Source organism: Dipodomys ordii, unplaced genomic scaffold (assembly GCF_000151885.1).
Source record: "Dipodomys ordii isolate 6190 unplaced genomic scaffold, Dord_2.0 Scaffold259, whole genome shotgun sequence".
Lineage (NCBI taxonomy): Eukaryota > Metazoa > Chordata > Mammalia > Rodentia > Heteromyidae > Dipodomys > Dipodomys ordii.
Window position 1 is genome coordinate 969,046 of NW_012267475.1, and position 6,849 is coordinate 975,894.

Consider the following 6,849-nt stretch of genomic DNA (forward strand, 5'->3'; position numbering starts at 1 on the left):
GGTCTGTTTTTGTGCCGGTACCATGCTGGCATTGTCTCAGGTTGCTTAGGTAACCATCCTCCCTGTTAGATTTTTTTGTGGGGGATATTGGGCCTGAACTTGGGGTCTGGATGCTGTCCCTCTGCTCTTCCTCTGCTCTTCAGCTTAAGGCTAGCATTCTACCACTTGAGCCACAGTACCACTTCGGGTTTTTCTGCTTATGTGGTGCTGAGGAATCAAACCCAGGGATTCGTGCATGCAAGGCAAGCACTCTACCACTGAGCCATATTCCCAGCCCTGAATTTCCATCTTAAGCTTCCTGATTTTAGTCCTAACTCTAGGTTCAACTGTCTGTCACCTGCAGGTATTCATACTCAGTTTCCCAGAGGTGACAGACCAAGTTCTCAGGATCAAATTGGTGACTCTCCCATGGATCTCTGATTGGAATTCCCGTAGCTTTTCCTTCCTGAAGTAGCTGAGCACAGACACTGCACTTAGGATTGTTGCCTACTTCAACTTCTTGTTACTATCATTGCTGTACCAAGCCTTAAACCTATTTATTTCCCCAGGCTCCATTGTTGGTCACTTACACCAAAAGGCTTCTGAACCTATACTTAGCCCTACTCAACCCACACACACCTTCATCTATTCTTCTCCAGTAACCTTCCAGAAGCATAATGTTCCACTCATTGTAATGACTATGTATTTCCCCACAGAACTCTCAACTCCTAACGGAATGGTAGGGCTGAAGAAAATACAAAACAATCTAGGCATAAAGCAGAAATAGGAAAAAGGATTCTTGGAATGCAAATACCTGAAGAATACACTTAAGGCTAGCTTCTGGTTTCATTTGTCACACTCTCTCCATATAGCTTGTTCCTCAGGGAACAAGCAGACAGTTCTGCTATGCTTTAGTAGCATGAGGGGCCAGACCAAACATGAAAACACTGTCACAATTTCTTTCACACCAGCTATCTAGTGGCAGATACTACAATTATTCAGTTATAAAACACCATCGCCACAACTGTTCAACATATAATAGAATCAGGGTATTTGGATGGGAAGAACTCAATTGTATCTAGCATAAGAAAAATAGAAGTTTGTTTTATATCTTCTAGTACATTGCAAATATTACAAACATATCATACATGATTCTGCAGATTACGTGCCATTGCTGTCCTTCAAAAAGGACAGCAAATTACAGCATCTACAGGGATGAGAGTTTCAATAGCAGACTCAAAAAGCTATGCTCAGAAGGAAGTCTGAGATAAGAAATGAGCAAGAAGACTTGGAACTTTCTATCCCAATATTTGAGCCCCCTACCCCTCTTCAGCTGCTCCTAGTCCCTCAGAGTGGAGGTAATGAATGATGAGAACTATTGATTGACCCACCTATTGTGATGGGAATTGTTTTTCTTCCTAGTCCAGGAGATACCCAGGAGGGAGAGAGAGAGAGAGAGAGAGAGAGAGAAAGAGAGAGAGAGAGAGAGAGAGAGAGAGAGAGAGCGGAGGCTGTGGTTCAGTTTCCATCCAATGAGCATGTATGAATGCCTTTGCTGTTTGCTCCACCAAGACTTGGGCAGAGCCTTTGCAAGGTTCAAGCTGAACATGCAAGTGCTAAAGGTAGACATCTAGGCAACCAACCAACACGACTTCCTAATGGCCAAGCCATTCCTACCAAGAATTAGATACCATAGTGGGAGGAAAAGAAATTCAAGGGTAGGTCTGTGAAAATTTCTCAATTATCATCTGAGACAGCTAGGCTCACAAATGGCATTAATATTAGAAGCAGGAATAGGAGATTTACAAAGCAAAGGCAGCCTTGTTTGCTCTTCCTCTTAAGTATCATAGGCTGTGGTGCCACCCTTGAAGGGGAAATAATGAAATATGACTACCACCTTCAGTTAATGATCTGAAACAAGCAGTTTCTTTACACCGGCTTGTCCATTTAAGTGTGGGTGCAATAGTAATGTTAATGCACACTTTGGCTGCCTGGACAGTCCCAGGGAGTCCCTAGAAAAGGAACATGTGCTTAGTTCCATCCCCTTCCTTAGGGGACAAAATGTTCCTTTAACACTTTCAGGTTACAAGAACCTGAAAGTTTAAGACACAAGGCACCAAGAAAAAAGGGAAAAAGACAAGTTGCCCCAAACTGAAGAACCAACCCTCAAGAAACCTCCCAGTAGTTCTTTCTTTCCCTGCTGACATGGGCACACTGGTGGGCAGCAGATGCATGAGGTCTGGGCTCAAGACGTTCAGGGCCTCAATAGGGAGCACTGCTTTGTGAGCTGGAATATAGGAGAGGTTAAAATAGACAACTCTAACTGCATTTATTCAGTCCCATGGACTAGTTATCATAACTACTTCTTAACAGCTCCTCTGAAAGGTGAACCAAGACCAGGTTCAAAGGGGACCTATGGCTAGTCACCCCCCATGATTTACTACTAGAAGCTTCCTTTCCATTTTTCCATTTTTCCATTTCTATCTTTGGAAAATTTCCTTCTAGGAACTGCTCACGAAGTCTCTCACTTAAAATTAGAAATAGGGCAAGCATGTTTTCATAAATTAGTCCTTGTTACTCAAACCAGTATTAACATAGTCACATAGCTAGCTCCACTACAGACAGAGGAGCATCTCCCAGGGGGTGCCTATCCTACTAATGTGGTTTACAACTCGACTTCAAAGGCAAATAACCTAGCTAGAAGTTTAAAGATAGCTATTTATGTCTGATAATAATTAAGACTGGAATAGTTGGCAAACCATTTAAGATATTGGCAAATTATTTAATATGTGAGTAGAAGACAAACTCCAAGGAGTAAGCATTGTGTGTGTGTTTGGCATTATTCTTGCTAATCTATTGTCATCAACACCAGCAATTTGAAAAAGCCAACCTCAGTGGCTGAGAAGGTACTCTCACTCAGAATGCAAACATTCCCTTCTATGGTTCAGAGACTCAACCACCTTGCTTCCACGTTGGGACTTTGCCTTCTTGGTCCTCCAGTTTTATTGTAAATGCAAAAGATGACATGTAAGCACTTCATGTCCTGGTCTACTGCTTAGCATGTGGCATATCACCATGCGAGAAGAGCTAGAATTCAGTCTAGCTTGTGACCAAAGTGAGAAGACTTGAGGGTCCAGGACCAGCATCTTCCTGGGGCTCCAAAGAACCATCTATGTACATCTCTTCCCTAGGATCGTCATCTTACTGGCATTGCAGAAGCTATTGTTTTACTTTTTTTTCTTTAATGTCTGACATTTTTTGTGAACAGGCCTCAGAGTTGCAACCACTCTTATTAAAGACTACTAAATACACTCCGATGACCATGACCAAGACAAGCTAAGACTGACTCACTGTATAAGTTTCTCTGTTAGCATTCAAGTGTCCCTTGACAGTCAAGTCAGTTAAGCAGCTGCAGGTATGGTCATTGTTGCAGAATTGCTATCCCTAAGACATCTGGTGTGTGCTTAGCTTACCAAGGTGAACACAGTGTTTTCCATAGGCTGCATCATTACATAAAATCTACTCACTTTGCACCTGAATCATGGGTTGAGCCTCAAATTTGTTTATGTCATTTGTATTGGCTTTTAAATTGGTTGTATTCCGTATGATTTATTTTGCATGCTTCCAAATTTGCAGAATCTAAACCTAAAAATACTTACGTATGTATATATACACACACACATTATAGAAAGAGACAAATACCTACATATGTGCATATGTAAATATACACATAGATAGGACATTTCTGAAAATAAGAATTAAGTCTTCTGTCTGCTCATTGAATAATAGGACATGATAGCAAATGAAATATGCTCACAAGTCCTTTCCTGAGGTCCCTTATGAAAGATCTAAGAAGAATCCAGATCATATCCTCCGCTGATCATTAGAAGGCCAAGACCACTCTCAGGTCTTTCTCAACACCTTTAATGCATCTGGTTTACATACTAATTAGACAGGCCCTTGTCAGGTCCTGCTGAGCATTCTCACTGCAGTTAAGCTCAATGGACAGTCACAATGCTTTCATCTGTCAAGAGTAAAAAAACCTTATGCTCCTGCTTCTTCTATACCAACACTGATTCCAAGGTACACCTGCTCCTCTCACAGAAATGTCAACAATAGTTAGGCTTACATCAGGATTAGCTCAATGGATTACTCTTGCTGTCAAGTCTACCTCCAATAATAAGATTCAGGGTTTTATCTCCTGTGAGCCAAACAAGAACTGCTCAGGAACAGGAAGTGCTCAGGGACATCAAGTCAACTCACAGGCCCAGGCTTTCAGGAAGATGCCACAGAGGGCCTCCTGAATCAATAGCATTTGAATCTAGTACATCTTCATTTTCTCCCATCCTTAGCACCCACTGATATTTATAGCCACAGACAACATGGGAAGGCATGGAGGTGAGAACCCCTCATGTCTACATGCCCTTGAGGCTGAGGAAGAAGGACCACAAGTTCAAGGTACCCCATTTCCAAAACCAAGCGCTAGAAATGTAGTTCATCTAGCATTTTCCAGCCCCAGCATGAAAGGTGAAAAAAATACTAATGGAAGATCCTTTCATACCTCTGTAATAGTTCTACTGGCTCATCTACCATCCTGTGACCTGCCAGTTCAAGTGCTCCTGCCTTGACAAAATACAACTTTCCATTCTATTGACAGTGTTCACAAGCCATGGAATTCCATTTCCACATCTTCTAAACTTCAAAGAGTCTTGCTACTTAATAAACATATACGTTAGTTTGAAAAAGTAATCAAGAATGGTTGGGTATGTGGGTCCAGCCAAGTACATATAACTGCTGAGCAACTCTTGGAGAGAAGGTAATGAACAAGAGTTGGAGCTTCTTCTCCTTCCACCTCAACAGATCACAGATGAAGAAATTAACTTAAAGAAAAGGATTGCTATTGAACACAACATAAGAAAAAACAGGATCATCTCTCTTCCTCTACCCATTCCCTTTCACAGGCATTAGTCAAGAACACTTCCTAAAAAGCCATAAAATAAGCCCAATAACAATAGAACCTCCGATTTCTCCACTTCCAAAGAAGGAAAATAAGTCATTTTATGAGTCAAGATTGGAATCAATGTCCAGTGTGCCATCTGAGGGCAGATCTGGAGCTGAAAGCCCTGGGCATTCAAAGGAAGAAAGTGGTTTCTGGCATAAACGTGATATTGTAGGCTATTTCTTCAGAGGGGAATGTGGACTTTGAACATGTAAAAACTTGGTTTAACTTCAGGGACAGACAGTGATGAATCACCAGTTAGGTAACCCTAACTGGAAATAAGGGTCTCAAGGGAACACATCCCACTGAAGGAGCTGATGGTGTCCTTAGGTGATTCATCCCCACTCTCAGATGCCAGCCACCATGCCTCCATTGGAGTCTAGTCTTCTCCCTTCCTGCCCTGGAGTTGGGGAAGGAATCGGGGATACTGGAAATGGTTAGTTCGCTGTGTTATGGGTTTGAGTTGCATTTATTTGGCTTCCAAAATAATTGTGAAAAATCAATGTGGGAATCAGGCATGGGAAGAAATCTCTGTCCACATTTATCAGGATACCATGATATTTTGTACCATCTGAGCATTGTTTAGTTTACAGTTGAAGATTCTACAAATAAATCATTAAAACCCCTCCAAAATCAAGATTAGAACCTAGCCATGGTGTCCTCAGCCCCACAGAACAGATCAAGCTGAGCCATTGACACCACTGGGGCAACAGTGTTCTTACTGTCCAATCCCTTCCCTCCCCCGACTCCAGAAAGGCAAAGAATCCCTGGATGTCCACAATGTCAATGACACCACGGTCCTGAAGCCTGCTGCTGGGGTAACCTATAGCTGCTAGGGTAGCTAATAACCAATAAAGGCTCTTCAAAGAACCCCTTCATTGACTTCAAGTTTATTTTCCTCCAGGCTCAGCCCAATTCCACAGAGCTAAGACCCAGCTTCCTAGGACACATGCTGTCCAAATCGGCCATTGGTATTTGAGGTTTCATAGTGGTTGCACATGCCTGAAGCTCTGTAAGGGTTTAAAATATAGTAGTAGGGGGGCTGGGATGGTGGCTCAGTGTTAGAGTGCCTGCCTCCTATGCATGAGGCCCTGGGTTTGATTCCTCAGCAGCGCATGAGCAGAAAAAAATCTCAAGTGGAACTTGGCTCAAGTGGTAGAGCATTAGTTTTGAGCTAAAAGAGCAGAGGGACAGTGCCAAGGCCCAGAGATCAGGCCCCACCACTGATAAACACACACACAAATGTCTCTCTCTCTCTCTCTCTCTCTCTCGATATATCTATATCTATATATATCTATATATATGCATATCTATATCTATATATTAGATCCTTTCTGATGTAATAGCCAAATTCACCTAGCAATAACAATTAGAGATCCTTGAATCAAGAAGTCCAAACTAAATCCATGCAACAACTTGCATGGCCTTAGACCTAGTGATTAACGCATCTGCTTTTTAGATCCATGTTGTCTCAGTGATTGGAGCTTAACTCCCTTCACTTGGTGCTTCACCTAGTGCTCAGAGAGGTTGATGTAAGGGAAACCCCAGTCTCTGAAGAAATGAAGCCAGGGAAGCCAATTCAGAACAGGTTCTTCCCCTCCTTTACCAGAGAAGTCTAGAATCTACATCATAAATAAAAATTGAAAACCCATTCAAAGTTCTCTTTGAATAAAGAGGGCCAAGGATCTAAGAACTAGCATGGTCCCAGATTTCTCAGCATCCCATGATCAAGATAGAAGCTCTATTGTGAGAGCTGTGTTCAGTTCCTCTTATTGAATTCTGGCTCCACAACAGATGCTTAAAATAGCCCACATTCGAGAAGTACAAGTTGTCATGTCCAAAATGAGCTTTACAATGTCGGTGCGGGGGGG

At 42.2% G+C, this 6,849-nt stretch overlaps 1 pseudogene; it reads left to right on the forward strand.

The window, feature by feature from the left end:
- The window catches only part of LOC106001020, a 12,159-nt pseudogene that overhangs the window by 4,780 nt on the left and 530 nt on the right, over positions 1 to 6,849 (forward strand).